This window comes from Aquila chrysaetos, chromosome 8 (assembly GCF_900496995.4).
Source record: "Aquila chrysaetos chrysaetos chromosome 8, bAquChr1.4, whole genome shotgun sequence".
Taxonomy (NCBI): Eukaryota; Metazoa; Chordata; class Aves; order Accipitriformes; family Accipitridae; genus Aquila; species Aquila chrysaetos.
The window spans coordinates 32,205,230-32,222,608 of record NC_044011.1 but is presented as its reverse complement, the minus strand read 5'-3'; the positions used below and the strand labels follow the sequence as shown (position 1 = coordinate 32,222,608).

At 43.6% G+C, this 17,379-nt stretch overlaps 1 protein-coding gene across 2 annotated transcripts in view; it reads right to left on the bottom strand.

Annotated features, from left to right (window-relative positions):
• Nucleotides 1-17,379, bottom strand: part of PAK5 (p21 (RAC1) activated kinase 5) — a 92,019-nt gene that overhangs the window by 50,687 nt on the left and 23,953 nt on the right. The gene's annotated exons all lie outside the window — the stretch shown is intronic.

The window sequence follows — 17,379 nt, the reverse complement described above, 5'->3', positions numbered from 1 at the left end:
GGAAAAAAAAAAACCCCAAACCCCACCAACCCCTGGAGGTAACTCAATTTCTGCCCCTAGCAATTGAAGATTCCAGATTTGTAGAAGCAAATAGTCCTTTGGGTGCTCAGCTTGAAATAATTAATGATATTAACTTTGCAGGAAATGCTGGACATCCATATGGAGGGGGTATTAAATAAGGCACCCATTAAATGAGACACCCCAAATCTCAACCTACTTCTGAAACTTCAAAGCAGTCATAGTATTTTTTTCTGAGTTGATATTATTATTACTATTTTAAAATACAGACTTCTATATTATAAAGGATGTGGGTACTCTATGTCTATGTCTGAAACAGCTACTCTATTTCTAGGTTTTGAATTAGGAAAAAATAACCACTAAAAGGAAATACTATCAAGAATGAAAGTGATGATATATCAATAGAGGAGACAGAGTGAGCAGAGAGATCAGGAAAGCCTGCAGGAAATACCAAAACCAGAGCTGTGAAAAAATATTACTTAATTCTGAATATTAGTATTAGTAAATATCAAAGTTCCTACAGGTTGGGGTGACTGTAGGATAAGAACTGCAAGAATATGAAATCCTACATCTGTCAAGAGACAGGACTGAGCAAAGTGCTTGAAAAGCACTTGGAAAATTGTTCTGACTGATCATGCACCAGGTTACACCTTTTTTGCATTTTTAGCCACATCTTCAGTGGGGTCTGCTGGCAAAGCCTGGGCAAAATAGATGGATTGGCACTGACTTGTAGCACAGCGAAAGAGTCATTAAAACGTCTCGTTTTGGTTTTGCATGTAAAGCTTTAGTTTCAACCCTCTGAAACTGAGTTTCCTCCCCAACGCTTGATGGTAGTTGCAAAGCCGGCATTACAAACATACCAATGACCAGAGTGTGTTTGGCTGTGGTAGGGTGTTTTTTACAGTTCGCAGGAAAGACTAATCACAAGACCATGCTGTTCCTCACAAGTGCCCTGTATTTACTATTGATGTATCCTGATAATTTGTAAAAAAAACAGCTTTTGCTTTAAATAAAGGATGCAAAATAGCTTCTAGGTCTCAAAACCAATTTACCTTGTGCTGGTTGCATCCATGAACATAACAAAACTGCATCGAGGAGGGGCTTTAGGAGGGTGCCTGCCCCAGCACAGGTTGTCTTACAGCACCCAGTGAGTGCCACAGGGCAGGCGGTGATGAGCACAAATAGGACTGGAGGGGGACACATGCCTGTGACAGCATCACGTGCCACTGAGACACATTAATGAGATGGGGGCTCTGGAGCCAACCTCCTGCCATAAATCCTCACTGGTACGTTCGCATTCAACATGGTGATTTTTTTCTACAATAATATTAATTGCATTTCTTATTTTACTTCTAAAACAATACAGGCTGTGCTGGCTCTCAGGAATTGCTCTATTACCATAACGTTTGTAATAAAGATTGCTTTCCAATGAATGATCAGCAGAAACAAACGCTTCCTAATGCATTATTAATGGCAAGCCTCTGATAAGAATATTCTTTAGGATGAAACACATCTTCTGACCTGTAAGTCAAGAAATGGAACAAGATCAGATTATTTTATATGTCAAAATATCTTTAAAATGCAAACAAACATGTCTATAGATTAATGTATCCACAGCAAGTGCCTGGAAGATGAAAATCACGCCTGTTGTTATCACTGTGGGTTTCCAACCTTAGTAGCAGGTTTTGCTCTGTGTCACTCTAACGTATAACTGAAGGAAAAATATTTCTGTAGTCTACAATAAAGCACAAATGTATAGATCCTACTTTAAATTTTTATTCCTTACATATTTTCTTGTCGTCTTCTCACTCTGCATTGTGCTGAGAAACTGGTTTGAAAGTCAATTCTTATCCTATTATCTACTGAGTTGCTGTCATGCAATACTTGGTTTCCATACTAAAAATGAGAACTGATCCCTGAAAGGGTTTGCTAGTGCTTACTATTTATTACCTCCTTCAGAAAGTTTACCATAAGCTCTTTATACAGAACATTGAATGTTTATAAAGCAATGCCCACTCAGTTCTCCTCCCTTTGGTTCACCCACAACAATTAATAATTGCAGCTTAGGAATCCCTCAATGCTGATTTTTTTTGGAGCTAAGCGACCTTGCCACGCAGATGTTGTATTTTGCCATCTCCAGACCTCAGTTTGGAAGTGATAGGTCTCACCTGTTCTCTGTTTAAATGGGAGATTAAGGTTGTGGGGAGAAATGGAGACACTTTATGCTGTATCTCTGAAGCCAATGTGAAAGTTTTGAGACGAGCCACAGAAAAGCAAACAAAACCCATAATATAATGTAAACTGAATGAAAAAAACCACACATTTTTATCTCTGGGAAATCAGTACAAATCCAGAAAGATGAACACTACTGTGAGGTTTTTATTGTTTTCCAGCTTTTAAATGACAAAAATAGAAATAGTTTTTGGCTGCAGGTAGGTTTTGAGCAACTGGAGAGGTTACTGCATCTTGGATGGCTACCACCACCACCTCCCAAGAGATGCTGCTGCAACAGAAAGCAGCTCAGATTCCTTCCTTCAGAGGAAGGATGCACACACATGAATCACTGCATTTTGCTGGGCCCATTCATATGCTGTTTCTGGGAAGGGCATGTTTTGCCTCTCCAGGATGAAGGGTTTCATCCGAAATGGTCCAAAAGAACACTTCCAAGGCAAGGAAGTTGGCACGTGACTATGTGACTAGCTAAGATGACTCCCAGAAACCTTGGTCTGGAAACACCAAGAGAAGCTGGCAGATGCCTGTGTGTGTGAGCTGGTTCAGCTTCCAAACTTCTTTTAGACAATTATGTAAAAATGCCAAATCTCTCCCAGAAGAAACGCTCCTGTTTGAACAACATGGCATCACCCCTCCCTAGCCCACAGCCCAGACTGACTGATTTTGCAAGCAGCTCCAAAGGAGGCTGTTTTGTTGAGTAAATGCCATCGTAGCAAGGAGTCTGTGAGAGAAGGCAAAATCTTCTCCAATATTTTCTAAAGTCTTATTTACCACAGAGGGGGAGACGCTGAGCCCGTGCAGAGGTGAAGAATTTGGCTGTCATCTCTCAGGAATCAACGGCCCATGGCTCCCATCCTGCCCGGGGAAATGGTGCCGGTGGCCCGCCAGACCCTCTTTATATCCCAGGAAAACACAAATTTAGCATATTTGCATCTGGGATTACAGGTCCTTCTTGAAGTGTGAGCAGCAAAAATACACCATCAATTAAAAAAAAAAAAAAAAAAAAAAATCTCTGCATGCTGACTCTGACTGCATTCACCGCTGTTTCCAGGGGCAGGGAGGTTTGTTCATTCATTCATTCCCTACTTCATTAAGGAACAACTCCAACAAAGCTGCTGATACAACTGGGAAATCAAAAGATGAGCGAGGAAGTAACTGCAAAAAAATGCATTAAGGAAACATGCGCAGTTATGCCAGGTGGTGGGGGGCAGAGTCAGCACTTAAGTGAAAAAAGCGACTGCAGAATTTGCTGGCTGAGATAAGAAGTAAGTGTGCAGAAGGAGTTCAGATCCTAACAGAAATATTTTCTTACTGGTCAAATGAAATACGGTGTCCTACCAAACCTTTCATTTCATTTTCACCATTTTCCTTTTGTTCTTAAATACAGAATAACATAAAACGCAAAAGCTATTTAAGTTAAAACCTCCAAAATGCCAGCTTAGGTTCTTCCTCAAATTTTTGGACATATGACTCAATATATTCCCCAGTATTTTTTGTTTCAGCTGATCTGAAAATTGTCGGTGCTCTGGGTGGGCATCAGACATGACTTACTGTGTGCTTCATGGGGCAATATAAAGGTTTTAGAAAGATGATTTTAAGACAGCCATGATACTCATTATTCGAGACATCACAAATGAATGACACTAACATCTTTACAATATACCCCTGTAAGTTAGTCTCTGCACTCCACAAATGCTACTGACCCAGCCTTTGGCTGCACCCTGTGCACCCACCCCGGCATGTGTAATTGTGTGCAGTGCCCAGCCTTGAGTGCAGCCCTACTGACAACCCTGGTTTTCTAAATTATTTCCAGCTTCTTCAGGATAAAGGCAGGAAGATGTCCTGAACGGCTTTTAAAATGATTATGCAAAGCACAGTGGGCTGTATAATACCTTTTCCAGTAAAACTCCCTTTTAGTACTCTGATGGAAATCAACCGTGTTATTATAACTATTCTTTCTACTTATTACATATAGGCTGAATGTTTTAAATGGAAATAACATCATCTTGTCCCCCCATGTTTCTTACTTGTGGCGTGTCCTTGAAAGTAACCAATGCTCAGGACGCCAAAAGCTGAAGGCTCAGCTCGCCCACATATGAGATGTGATATGAATAAATCAGTGCGAAGTCCATGTGAGCTTCTCTCTCGCTAGCGGGGGCTCAGGCTGGAAAAGCTGTATCTGCAGTGGAGCTGCCATGCAGCTTTTAATTACCCGCAGTGCCATTTAAAAACATCAGTTCATTCAGTGTATTGATTCATTTTTTTAAATGCCAAATATGCAGCTGAGTATTCATGGAGAAATCAAAAAAATGTACATTTACTAGGGTGGGGTGACTGCTTCTTTTACAGAGTTCGACTTACTGGGAAGGAGTTTCAAAACTCAAAGGAAACTCCAAAATCCAAAGAGCTTCAGACTTCATCCTAAGTGTCACTAACAGACTCATTAGGGCAAATCTTGCTCCTGGATACCTGATGAGACCAGAGCTGGGTACCCGCTGCTGTGTGTTTCATACCTCCCTGAAAGTCATCTTCAAATGCCGTTTACCTTTTCGCCAGTGTAAAGCTGTGTCATCACAGTCTTGGGCTTTCTGGAGCATCATCTGGGTCCCAATTCAAGTGTTGTTGGCTTCAGTGGGAGGGCTCTGACCCTAGAAATAGCCACTTTCTTCTCTATTTCCCTCTATTGATAGCAGGATGGGAAAAATAACCCTATATGGTGACAGCACATTCAAAAACAGGGGAGAGGAGGAGCATGGTTGAACTTATTTGAGAAAGCTTATCTCCTACTCCCTTTCTTTGTAACACAGGCTAGAGGAGATGTTGCTTCCCTCCCTCCCTTTTGCTGCCGCTATCTCCCATGTCTCAGTGGAAACCAAAGTCTCAGCAACTTAAACTGTGCCCCTTCATCAGTGTTTTCTGAGCCAACGTCTGGACAAAGGCTGACCTGCACCCAGAATTCTTTTCATCAGAAAAGGAAGACAAATTTCTGACTTGGAAAATCTCTGAGCCAATATTTGTAAATAAAGTCTAATTTAATTATCAATATATGTATTTTTCAGCTGTCTAACCTTGAAAAAGTACAATCCCACTGGGGTGAAGCAATCACACTATTTAACATGCAAAATCACTACTCGCCTGTCAGCTTATTAATAGGTAGTTTTCTAATTCAGGGGAAAAGGCGAGTTACAGGCAAAGCAGAAGAGCAATAATCTGAATATGAGCATCTGAAATGCTCCACTGAACTCTGCTCCAAGAAACATAAGAAAAGACTTTTTTCTTTTTTCCCCCGATGACAGCTTTCCAGTGCCACTGGCATTCATCACGTCTGCAGAGGCAAATGCTTCCACACTTGGTAATAATCAGAGCAAGGAAATTACAGATCAGGGGGGAGGCGGAGGAACCAAGGTTGTTTTTTTTTTCTCTTGGCTAAAGGCATACTTAAATCTGAAGAGTGCAAGAAGGGAACTCAGTAGTAGCTTCCTCCTCCATTTCCACTTTCTGAGCAGAGCCAGGACTCCCTGCAGCTCTTCCACGTCACCCGTTTTTCCTGGGTTCTCAGTTTTGCCATGGTCCTGCTCCCCGCGCCGAGCCAAGGCTGGCTCCTGAAGGACTGCCTCCATCAGCTCCTACCTATCCTTCCCCGCACCACTTCTCTGTTACCTATTTATGCAAAATAATCTTCCAAACTCTCTCCAAACTTCATCTCAAACCCAACTTCATTGCCAGCTATGACTCTGTCCCTGCCCTCACTGTCACCTCAGGTTATCAAGAGCAAGGTTACTGCCCTCTCACTTTTTGACTCCCGACATTTGCTGCGAAGTAATACGAGACCAAAGAACCGCCCTTGGCAGAACAGCTTCTCAGGGTAGCAGATAAAAAGGATTTTCCTTAACGTCATCATGCACTGAAATTAATAAATACACAACAAGGCAATACAGAGGCAAACTCGGGCACTGCAGGGACTAAGTAGGAAATACATGGTTACAAGGAGACAGAGTAAAAGCAAAACTAAATGTAAAAGACACTACCAGATGCCTAAAATCAGGACAGAATATTAATAAATTATTAACATGGCAGGTTTCAGGACAGGTGTTATACCTTCTGTGTCTCTACAAAATCAGCTTTCAAAAGTCTACGACATTAAGGCTTAATGAATCAGGGTACATTGTTTTACAGATGAGATACCACCAGTCAGTTAAATTGCAGGAATAGAAGTGGGGGTTTAATTCAAGCTTCTCTAGGAAAGAGATTTGTTTGAAAGAGGTCAATTAAGCCTTCCACTCAAGTTAATCTCTTCTGTTTATTTAAAAAAATCTGGAATGAGGAAAAAATGACAATAGGCCAGCAAAGCAAAATTTTCCTATGGATGCACCAAAGCAAAAACCTGCAGGTCAGCTTGCTTTCAGCTGAGAAAAAACACAGGCAGAAATTGCAATCAGTCTGCAATTCATACAGATGAATCACGTGGAGATGATTCAGACTGAATTATTCTCCGAATTAGCCTAATGAAACACTCTCCTCTGAGGAAAGCAGCGGTACTTGAATCGTTTTCGGCAGAAGTCAGTATTGTAACTTACAAGTCAGGTTTGGAAAGAGTCTCTGCAGTCAGGGCAGAAGAGAGTGGACCCTCAAAGAAACTACTTCCATTAGTTTGTATTTTCTTCCAGAAGTCAGCAGCTGCCCATCTCTGCCTTCACAGCCCCTTTTCCCCACACGCCTTCGTTCTGTTAATGGCACCATCACCAATTACATATGTTGCCTTTAAGCTTTTGAGTCACCGATGGTCATTTAGGTCAATATATTTGTTTCTTCTGAATATCGATGGGCTTCAATGTTTTTCTTTCTCTTTCTTTGGTCCCACTGTAACTCATTTCTGAGCTTCCAATTGCAAAGCTGCAAAAGCCAGGCAAACCACATACTGTGCTGCCCATCTGCTTTCTGCTGACGCCTTCCTCCTCGCCCTGTGTTGCATCTGCTCAGCCATGTATGTGATCTTTGTGGCAAGGTCTTATGTATATTAAGACTATCTCTCCTGCTGAATCAGAAAACAGGAAAAGCAGCATTATCCCTTACCAGAGCCATCACTGTGTAGTTTTCTCCAGTGCTAACCAGCACCAAGCCACCAAGCTCTTTTTCCCAACACAAAACATAAGAAAAAAACTGCAGAAAAATTTTCACCGTGCAACCATTCATCGTGCAGGTGGAGAGCCACCACCATGTTGTGACACCCCCCCCCAACCAGCAAAAGCATCAGTTCGCATTTCCTTGCGGTGACATCGATTGCATTGAAGGATGCTCCCAGCATTTAAGAAAAAGCCCTGGTGCACATGCCTGTAGCAAGGATGCAAGGGACAGACAATCCCTATAGGGAAACTGTGCACAGGTCGACAGGGTGGCAGGGAAGAGAGGGGTCTGCAATGGAAAATGCAGGAGCAATGAGGGCAGGGCAGTGGGCACGAACGTAGAAACCATGTTGGGTTTCTCCGGGAAGATGGGAGCAGCACAGAGGTATCGACGTAAGTGGGTGGTAGAGAAGGGGGAGGCTCAGCCATCTGAGGGGACAGATGCAATAGAAAACTGAGTAACGGAGGAGAGGCCAGGCAAGAGGGAGCTGAATCAACCAGGTAGCTTTGACTTGATCCAGTATGGAAGGGGAAAGCCAGCCAAGCGCTCAGTTCTTAAAGGGCAGGGAGGAGGATTTGATCAGCCACGCTGTACATGGCGTGAAGTGACAGTAGCACAATTACCTTGGCGTCACATGGCAGCTGCTGTGGGTCCCCTCTGCTGGGTCTGCCCTGTGTATTTCTCCCAGCACCCTGATCACTCAGAATTGAGTTAATTAGACACAGAGTCAGCCTCAGCAGCTCCCCTCCCCCAACAGGAAGGCTCCATAAATCCATAAAACTCCTTTGGGTCAGCTCTTCACCCCTCTCTCTGGAAGCAAGACTTTCTGAAATCAGTAACACCCCCTCTCCATCCACGGCCCCAGGAACATCAGGAGCCATGTGAGTAATCCTTGGCTCTCTGCAAAAACATGCTTGCAATTGGTTTCTAGGAAATCCATTTATGTAGGAGCGGCTAAAGGGGCCTTGTGTTCTGCACAGATTTATCAGTACCAGTGCATTTCTGCCAGGGTTTAGTAAAGAACTTCCACCCATTTGGAGTACATGTGCTTTGTCCCATGCTCTGCCCTTCTTTAAAAGGAAAAATCTGCTTGCACAGCTGCCTCCATGGAAACAGCAACTTTGGTGTTGGCAATGCTCCAGGCTCAATGGGCTCGGCTCAAACATGGAAATCTGCATTTCTTGATCACAGAGTGCTGAAACCTCAAGCCGGGATCCCAGAGCCCAGCCAGGTCCCCTCTGGCTTGTTTGGCACTGCCAGTGAAGTTCCCATGGGTCAGATCTCACACTTGGCAACATCTGTGCAAGCCTACTGCTGACGAATGGTCCGAGTCAGGCCTCAGTGACACTTGAGAAAGCGGAGGGACTAGACAAAGCTTTTAACTCACACACTTCATTAACTCTGGCAGCACTAATGCAGTTCCTGGACTACCAAAGTAGCTAATGGAGATGAAGGTTAAGTGTTCAGTTTCCCTCCTGCAATGAGCTTTGAGACTAAACATCCAGTAAGTTTAAATGAAATTTTAAAAGATTTGCTCCAATTTTCATTTTGAAAAGCTTGTTTCCACTTGTGCTCTGCTGGATTTGGCCCCCTATACCTGCTGCATCCCCCAGCAAGGTCACAGCTGGTGACAAATCACAGCAACACCTACTCCGCTCCTTTGGCCCCCTGAATCCCCTAATCTGCAGCTTTCAGACTATTGAAGAGGATGCACAACAGCTGCACAACCAGAGCGCAGGTAAAGAAGAGGGGATTTGCCCTCTGGCTTGGGAAAATTGGTCCAAGTGTAATAAAACGCATAGCTCTTCTATAATCACTTTTCAGCTCCATAAATCCCAGGGCATAAATCAGGCTGTCAGGGAGAGCAGCTGTGTAGGAATCTCTGCAGGAGGAGAAAAAAATGCTGCGACCACCTACAGCATCATGGCATGCCGCCGGGGAGCCGCGCCGGGTGCCAGTCCCAGTGCTCCTCTGGTTTCACATCGATTTACTGCCACTGACTTCAGAGGAGCCGCTCAATCATAGTGCTATAAATACCAGCAGAATGGGGCTCGCTGGCAGCTTGTGGTGAATATTAGGGAAATGTAAAATTCAACAATCCCTAATTGTCCTTCAGTCAACAGTACCTGTTTAAACTAGTTATTATGGCAAAGACACTGAAATTGCTAACAAACACAACCAAGGATTGCAAATGCTGTAGCTTTCCACCAGCAAACATTTTACTTGCTAAATATTTTCCCTTTCAATACAGGAACACCACCTACGGTGGTAGATACCCAGCAATGGGGCTGCTCTGGGATTTGCGGGAGGTTGCCCTGCAAGCAAGGACAGAGCTGGCAAAGGAGGAGAAACACATGACAAAGGCCCTAAGGAGCTCATGAAGGAAAGGCTGAGCATGGACCTACCTTGGGGCTGAGCTGACCAGGAGGTCTCATCCCATGATATTGAGATTCGTGGGACCCACATGTGCTGGGGCTCATGGCTACTGCAGGCTGAAGAAATGTCTCCTATGAGGGCAATCGCTCAACCTAGCTGGGAAGGGAACACACTCATTCTGCTAGCAACGATTAAAAACAGTTATGGAAAAGACGTCAAGAGAGACCAACAGAAACATCAGCCATGTATCAGATGAAAATTGAAATAGGTCTTTTTTTAAAAACGGACATGGCGTATTTGTCAAAAATACTGTTTTGGAGGATCTAAGTTACTTGTGGACTTGGGCTGAATCCAGCACACGGGTTCAGCTATCTTCAGCCTTAGAAATGCAGGCATTGCTCGTGAAACTGCTGTGGAGGTGGAAAAGTGACAACACTGCTCCTGGGCCAAAAGGCTATGCAGTTACACAGCTCAGCTGGGGTGGGTAAAGCAGGTCCAGATCTCTTCAAGGTCTTATTCAAAGCACGGATTTAACAAAGGATCTTCAGAAGGAGTTTCCTCATCACTATCTCTAAACGCTCTGGTATTGGTGTCTCGGTGCCCCCTCAGAACACTGAGATGTGCACACAGACTGAGGATGGGACACGGGTCAGCTACCCACCAGCAGTACAACTTAGGTTTTTCTTTCTGTCTCTACCAAGAAAGCTGTCCATCCTTTCCAGATTTGCTGCTCAGGATCCCAAGACCCAGGAACGGTGAAGCATGCTTCACAGCTGCCAAAGCCAACAGAAAGAAGAGGTATCTCTGGCAGGATCAACCCCAACGGGCCCTACACTGTTGGCCAACACAAGGTTCAAGACACCTTCGCCAGTACCAGCCACTGCTGTGCTGGGTACCAGGAGCCCTCTGCACCCTGCAGGATGAGGCCCCGTTGCTTACACCTCAGCATCCCGCCTCAGACAGTTACACAGATGACTCAGTCACTGAACAGCAATGGTATTTCTACACACAGGGAAAAACTCTGAATGCTTGGTAAAAACACTGCCTGTGCAGACAGGGAAAAGATCCTAAGTCGCCACGAGGCTTTGCACATCACTGGTGCCCACGTAACTGTAAAATCTGGCCCAGAATACCTTTTACTTGGTTACGTGCTTGCATTGCAGGGGATTTTTTTTAAATACATTTCTAAACCAGATGTCTTAGCACCAATGCCCCCAGCTCTGCCAAAGAATTATGCTGATTTAACTCTTCTGAGGGGCTTTGTCTGAACTTAGCTTAGTTGATGTCAAAGAGCCAAACTCATCCCAGTTATAATAAAGACGTAGGTACTGCTACCGGACAACAGCCATATCTGCTGCACATACAATGCAGTCCCCACCCCAGGGGGCTCACTGCCTACATGGAGTGGGGAAAAAACGAGTGGGACAAGCCCCATTTGACTGCACGACAAAGTTATTTGTCTACATAACCCAGGAGACTGGGTTTGATTTCAGACCTTTGAGTCCACCTCTTCTCCTGTGAGCATTTCCCGGGGAAATCACAAGCTCAGAGGCACAGATCAGGTCTGATGCTAAGGTGGGGTTTAAGCCCCGATTCTACCCACATGTAGGCCTACCTTTATTCCTGCTCTTTGGTCTTACGGGAGTTAATAAGACTATTCCTGTGCTCAAAGTGAAGCAAGTATCAAAGCTCACAGGACCAAGGTCTGATTTTCTTCTCTGAGGCAAGAAGTAGCTTAATTTGCCATTGGTTTTCTTGGGAAGGTAATAGTATTTTTGGAGCTCTTTGCCGTAGGTTCTAACTATTTTGAATCTTTTCAAAATGCTACTGCTAGAGCCACTTTAAAAAGCACCAGTAAAATTAATACTAAAAATTACTTAGCGCATAATTCATGGCCTCTAGAAACCATTTCTTATTCGACTGGCAAACCAACTGGTCATGCATTTTACATTGCTTTTTCGTTTTCTTAGAAGTGATGCGCTACTTTAGGAACAACGTATCTGTGCTGCACACGTAAGTCAGACAACACGGAACTCTCCAGCAGACACCTTGACGCTAAAATAAATCCAGCATGATCACCTGGGATGGGACGCAGCCGTTTGCTACCTCACATAGGAGGGAAATCTGAGAGTTACAACAGATTTACAATCAGGCTGAATAAGATCAGGGGAGGATCTCTGTAATATCCATCCAGGTACAAGATGCTCTATTTAATCTTTGTATTTGTTTCCTTTGGATATGTTAGCCCTAGAATTTATGGCAGCAATGTTCGAAAAGCAGTGAATTTTACGCAAGTATTAGAGAAAACACCTGGGAAACAATAAGCTCAAGAACTGGTACCAGAAACATAACTGAGAAAGCTCACGCTATACGTAGCTATGGGTAAACCTGCTTCAAAACATCCTAGAAATCCGGTCCCCTGGCACCCAGCTCTTTCTCCAGATAAGCTGTTTTGCAGCGCTGCAGGTGGGAGGACAGCTGGTTTCGCTGGCTGGGACTGGCAGTGCGAGACCCCCCCACCAGTGAAACAGAGAGCTTTCCCGGACCAGGTCCAGGGGCTGCGGATCCAGGTGGTTGTATTTTTTGGATCTACTTTCCTATTCAAATTAACACCAAAAGGGCAGTGTTATGCCCACCAGAAAGACTTGGGGCACATCTAGTTAGTGCAGACACCCACGATTGCAATTTTCTTTTAAAATCACAAATTTGCAAGCACTGAGCAAAACTGGGCCCCCACCAGAACGACCTTCAAAGGTTTTTCTCTGCTAAGAGCAAAACTACAGCCCTCCTGAGCCAAAGAGCCCCAACTGCCCAAGCCCTGTAGCTTTATTCATAGGTCAATTCTTTCATCACGGTAGATTAATTGCCACACGTTCTACCCAATAAAGATGGATCATTCACTTATAGTAATTAAATTATAGTACTAAAGAGTTGAAGTATCTCATAAGAACTGTCTACAATATGCCACATAGGAAGATACATGAAGTAAATAAAACACAGATGAAAATCTAAGTATCATAACTGTTCAATCCTTTCAAAATCCAGGACAACATTGTATTTTATACTTAATTAAATATGTCCAAGTTGATATCTATTAACAGTCAGCTCTGAAGTCCCTGGTTAAAATAAGATGGACTGTAATTTTAAAATATTAGTTTAGACAGCCCATTTTACCTAATCTGCGATTTATACTGCACTCAAGGAAAAGGTCTCACATACTTGGTGTGAGATGATTCAAACAAGATATAAGCAGACTCCTGAATTCATATCCAGGAAGGCTATTCTTAAAATAAAAGAAAGACAAAAAAAAAAAAAAAAAAAGAAAGAAAGAAATCCTATTTACAAGCTTTTATTATGGCAAAGCACCACCCAGTGTTTACGATGGGGCATGTCTCCACCATGTCAAACTCAAACATCAGGCCTTAACAACATTCACCTCAAGAAACCCATGAGATCCACCTCTCTTACTCAGTTTTAAAATGTTTAGCTGACACTCCTAATGTAGGTTATACTGGAAAGGGAACATTGTAATTCTTTCTCAGGAGATTCGAAGAATGGAGACCCAGAGTGGCTTAATTAAGGTTAAATAATCAAGTTCAACTTCATCTAATTAAATTTAATCACCTATCAGAGTTAATAGGCCAAAAATAATAAACCACATGAGAAGAATGAGAAAGCCAGTCCAAAAGGTCCTAGAGTCAATAATACGGTTATTAAAGTACTCAAGTCTGGCATACGTACCAGTAGGAAAACAGAATATTGGAAGACCCGTGTCTATCCACGCAAAAGGCTACCAGAGAATAGCAGGAAAATCAAGGCAGTGGAAATTCAAGCTTCAAAGATTTTTCCAAGCAGAAAAACATCTAGCTTCGGAAATTTTTATTTTTTAGTTAGTTTAATGAAGATTGAAGAGTAAAGGCTGAAAATAAGATTCATGCAGCAAGGAAGAAAATATTTAGGAAGCCAAGGATACAATATGAACTGCATATAACAAAAGGCAAAAAAAGAGATGATAAAGACTTTGCTAGAGAACCTTTTCTGCAGTCTTCCTCCTAAATGACATTTGGGAGTCATGCAACATGTCCCTGATGACTATTGCAATGAGAGGTCATCATAAAGAGGCTGGTCAAAATGTATCAGAGAAGCACATGGAAGGAAGCTCAACTCTTAGCTCAAAGATCCCAAACGATACAAGAGGCTAAAAAACCCAGAGGAGATTAAGAAGAACTGAGGCACTTGAGAGTTTTGCTTGCTGCCTTTTTGCTGATGTTATATGCCATTTCTTTTAGGATATTTTAATTCTTCCCGAGAAAAGCAGTGATTTAAATTGCCAGAAAATATCATGCTTACAGTGGGCTCAGAGCTCTGTCCTAGAAATTAGGAACAAAAAGTTTTAGCCCCACTTATTAAAGGTTAGTTAGCATTCTTTTCAATTTACAATTATACACTGACATCAGACAATCTTTCTCATGTCAAACACTGATTTGAAACAGAAACACAGCTTATTCCCATCGAAACTCTAAGACACAAGTATAAATTTAAGATTAAAACTCAATAAAAAAAGAAGAAAAGCTATTTGATATTAGTGGATAACCATTTTCAATTCCACCTTCCAGTCTCAAACACAATCATTTTTTGAGTGGAAATGGATTTAGTGTCCTCAGCAGCCTGCAGCACAACCTCCTCCTCCAACTGTGCATGCCTCAAAACTCCACACAGGAGGGCTGGATGTGGCCCCGAGACCGAATCAAAGCAGCTGTGGCAGGGCATACCTCCCCATACCTGCACATGAGCCAGCCACGACCGAGCTGCCGGCATGGCCGTTCCCAATTCCCCTCTTGCTGTCACAGATGTAATCCCTCACCCATCTGGTCCCATCTCTCCCCACGGGGTTACGGCAGCAGAACTGCTTTCCACCCTCTCTACAGGCAGCTGACTGACAGATGCACAGCAGGGGGAAACTGAGCCTCTTCGTATGATTATCTTTTGCTCCCCGAGAAGGATTTAGTTCACTGAGGTTGTTGCTGAGAGACTTCAGTTTACGCAAGCTTTTTGCTCGTGAGATATAACCCCGTGGATGTGGTTTTGTTTTACTCAGCTCAGGCGAGACTGCGGGGAATCATTCATGTGTCTGCGGGAAAAAGGTGCAAAGCTCCAACGAGCTCACGGGTTTCGGATCACCATAAGGTGTAGTTTAGCTGTCAGGGTACCCCAAACTTACCTGCCTGCCCCCCAGGATGAGACTCCACAGGAGTTTTCTCCTATCACTGCATTCTCAAGCTTGAGATTAAAAATACTGAATCTCACTCTGCCATCAGAATAGCTTGAAATACGCAATACTGCATAACACATGCCTATGTATACTTATATATACACACAGATATATACACATATATACATATAAATGTGCACACATGTATGTATACACACACATGCATAACTAGATGCAGCTTTAATCAGTTTTCCTGTCCCTGAAACTGTGGGCTTGGCTTCATTTCAATATTTTCTCTGGTGTCAGAAGCGTGGGAAAGTCATTGTGAAAACCCCAAATCTGAGACTCTCCATCACTTGGTTTCAAGACACAGAGCTTCGAAAAACCCCAACTTATTGTGACCCTCATGATGTCCCTGTATGTTTCCAACACAAAAATGAGAATGCAAGCTTTGCTCTGTTTCTTCCAAACGTTGCCAATTTTTGTAATGTTGCAGAAAACGTGTTTGCTGTGGCGATGTCTCCTCCACTACTTGCAGCTTGCTATTTGCAGCCCAAATGGCCTCTCGCATGGCCGAGCTCCATGAAAGCAGGAACGGGGGAGCCCTGCGAGCCCCAACCCTGCCACGGCACCTCTGCAGCAGGACCCGCACTGGGCCTGGCCCTGCTGGGGCTCTGCAAAAAAAAAGCAATTCCCACGGCTGGTGTGTGGTTGGGTGTCTCTAAGCCTCTCCTGCAGACTTCACGTCTGATCAGCTATGAGCTGACAAAGAAGCACTTTTCTTCAGTGTCACTGCTTTATCTAGCTCCAAAAAACCCTTGCAGCCTTACTACCGTCAACACCTTCAGCTGATAAATTTGGCTGATCTGGGCCCACGGGTTCAAAAGTTCTCGAAGGGAGGGATGAAGATATAAACAGAGCATGATCACATAAGCCTCCTTAGGAAGTCGGCCTAAAAAGAGATTTGACTTTCTAAAGTGCCATGATACAGTATATTAAGATGGTTTCTAGACACAGGCGCAGGGCGCTAAGGGGATCACTACCTCTGTTTGGGCAGCAATGAATAAACCCTTTGTATCCTGCAGATGGTTTTCATGGGAACACAAATATTCTACATTATAAGCTGTGGGTAAAGATGGCGGGCTGAGCTGGAGGGATCTCAACAACTCACCTGCTCCAAATCAAGCAGGTTTAAGGCCAGCCAATGCTGGAAAAAGTCTTTAAAAAAATTAAAAGGTGACTCTGTACCCAAGAAGGTCCTATGGGTTGAGAGAAAGCTTAAATAACCTCAATATGTTGGAGATGCTGAGATCCCAGATTTCTGCATGAAAGAGAAAGGTGCTCTGTTACCCTGCCAGCATTATGCATCCTTGCAGCATTGTAGAGGTATTGATTTAGTAGCACCAGAGAGATTTTAAAACATAGAATAATATAGACAAGCTCTGGGAAACCAGTGTACTGATGTGCATCGTTTACTCCAGTCCACATGCATGTGGGTGGCAGAGTCCCTTCCATCAGACTCAGCATCAAGTGTACTGCAAGGGCTTGCTCTCTCTCTCCAACAGGTCTGGGTCTTCTCAGCTTCAGCAGGGGACTGCGAGAAGGTTCTCCACTCTCTTCTTCCGCACAGCACGGAGGGAAGGAAATGACAGCAATGAAATTAAATGAAGGTAAATGGAGGATCCTGCTGGGCAGGAAGGCTGCTCCTGCTAGGGACCAAAGCTGTGACCTGGGAGATATATCCCAGAGGTGGCACCTGATGAACTTTGGTGGGTCTTGCTCAAAGCCTTCGATGATTTCCCAGCCACTTTAAACAGGCAATAAACTCCAAATTTCCACTGGGAGGATGGGGACTGCTGCACTATGCTTGGTGATGCCAACACCCAGTCCCCACCTGTACTTGATATAAGCCATGATAACCATCCACGCCGGCCCCAGGATGCGGCGGCATTGGCATCCCATCTCCATCCCCCTTCTGCTCTTATTTTGTCTATAAAAACAGGTTTGCACTCCCTGGGGCTATTTTTATACCGTGTTATGACTCCTCCCCACCCAGTTATTCACATTATTACAGCCACCCCAAGATTAAGTTAATGGTTTAAGTACCACATTTAAATACAGAGATAACAAACTTGCACTGGAAACTGGGCGCCGAGTGTTGTCTGTTTTCCCCAAACTAGAGAACAATTCTCTACAATTATGATGTTCCTATTCCTGCTGTAATTAACGCAGTGCAGTCAAAACCAATTAATAAGAATGGTGTTAAAAAAGTCTAATTTGTCTAAATAGGACAGTCTATTAGTGAACAAATTATATATTGCCCCTAGGAAACAAGACAACACAACTCCGCGTAACAGAAAGTTGATATAAAAGCATTTACTGAAGACTTCAGTCATTACCAGTCCCAGTTCAGCTCC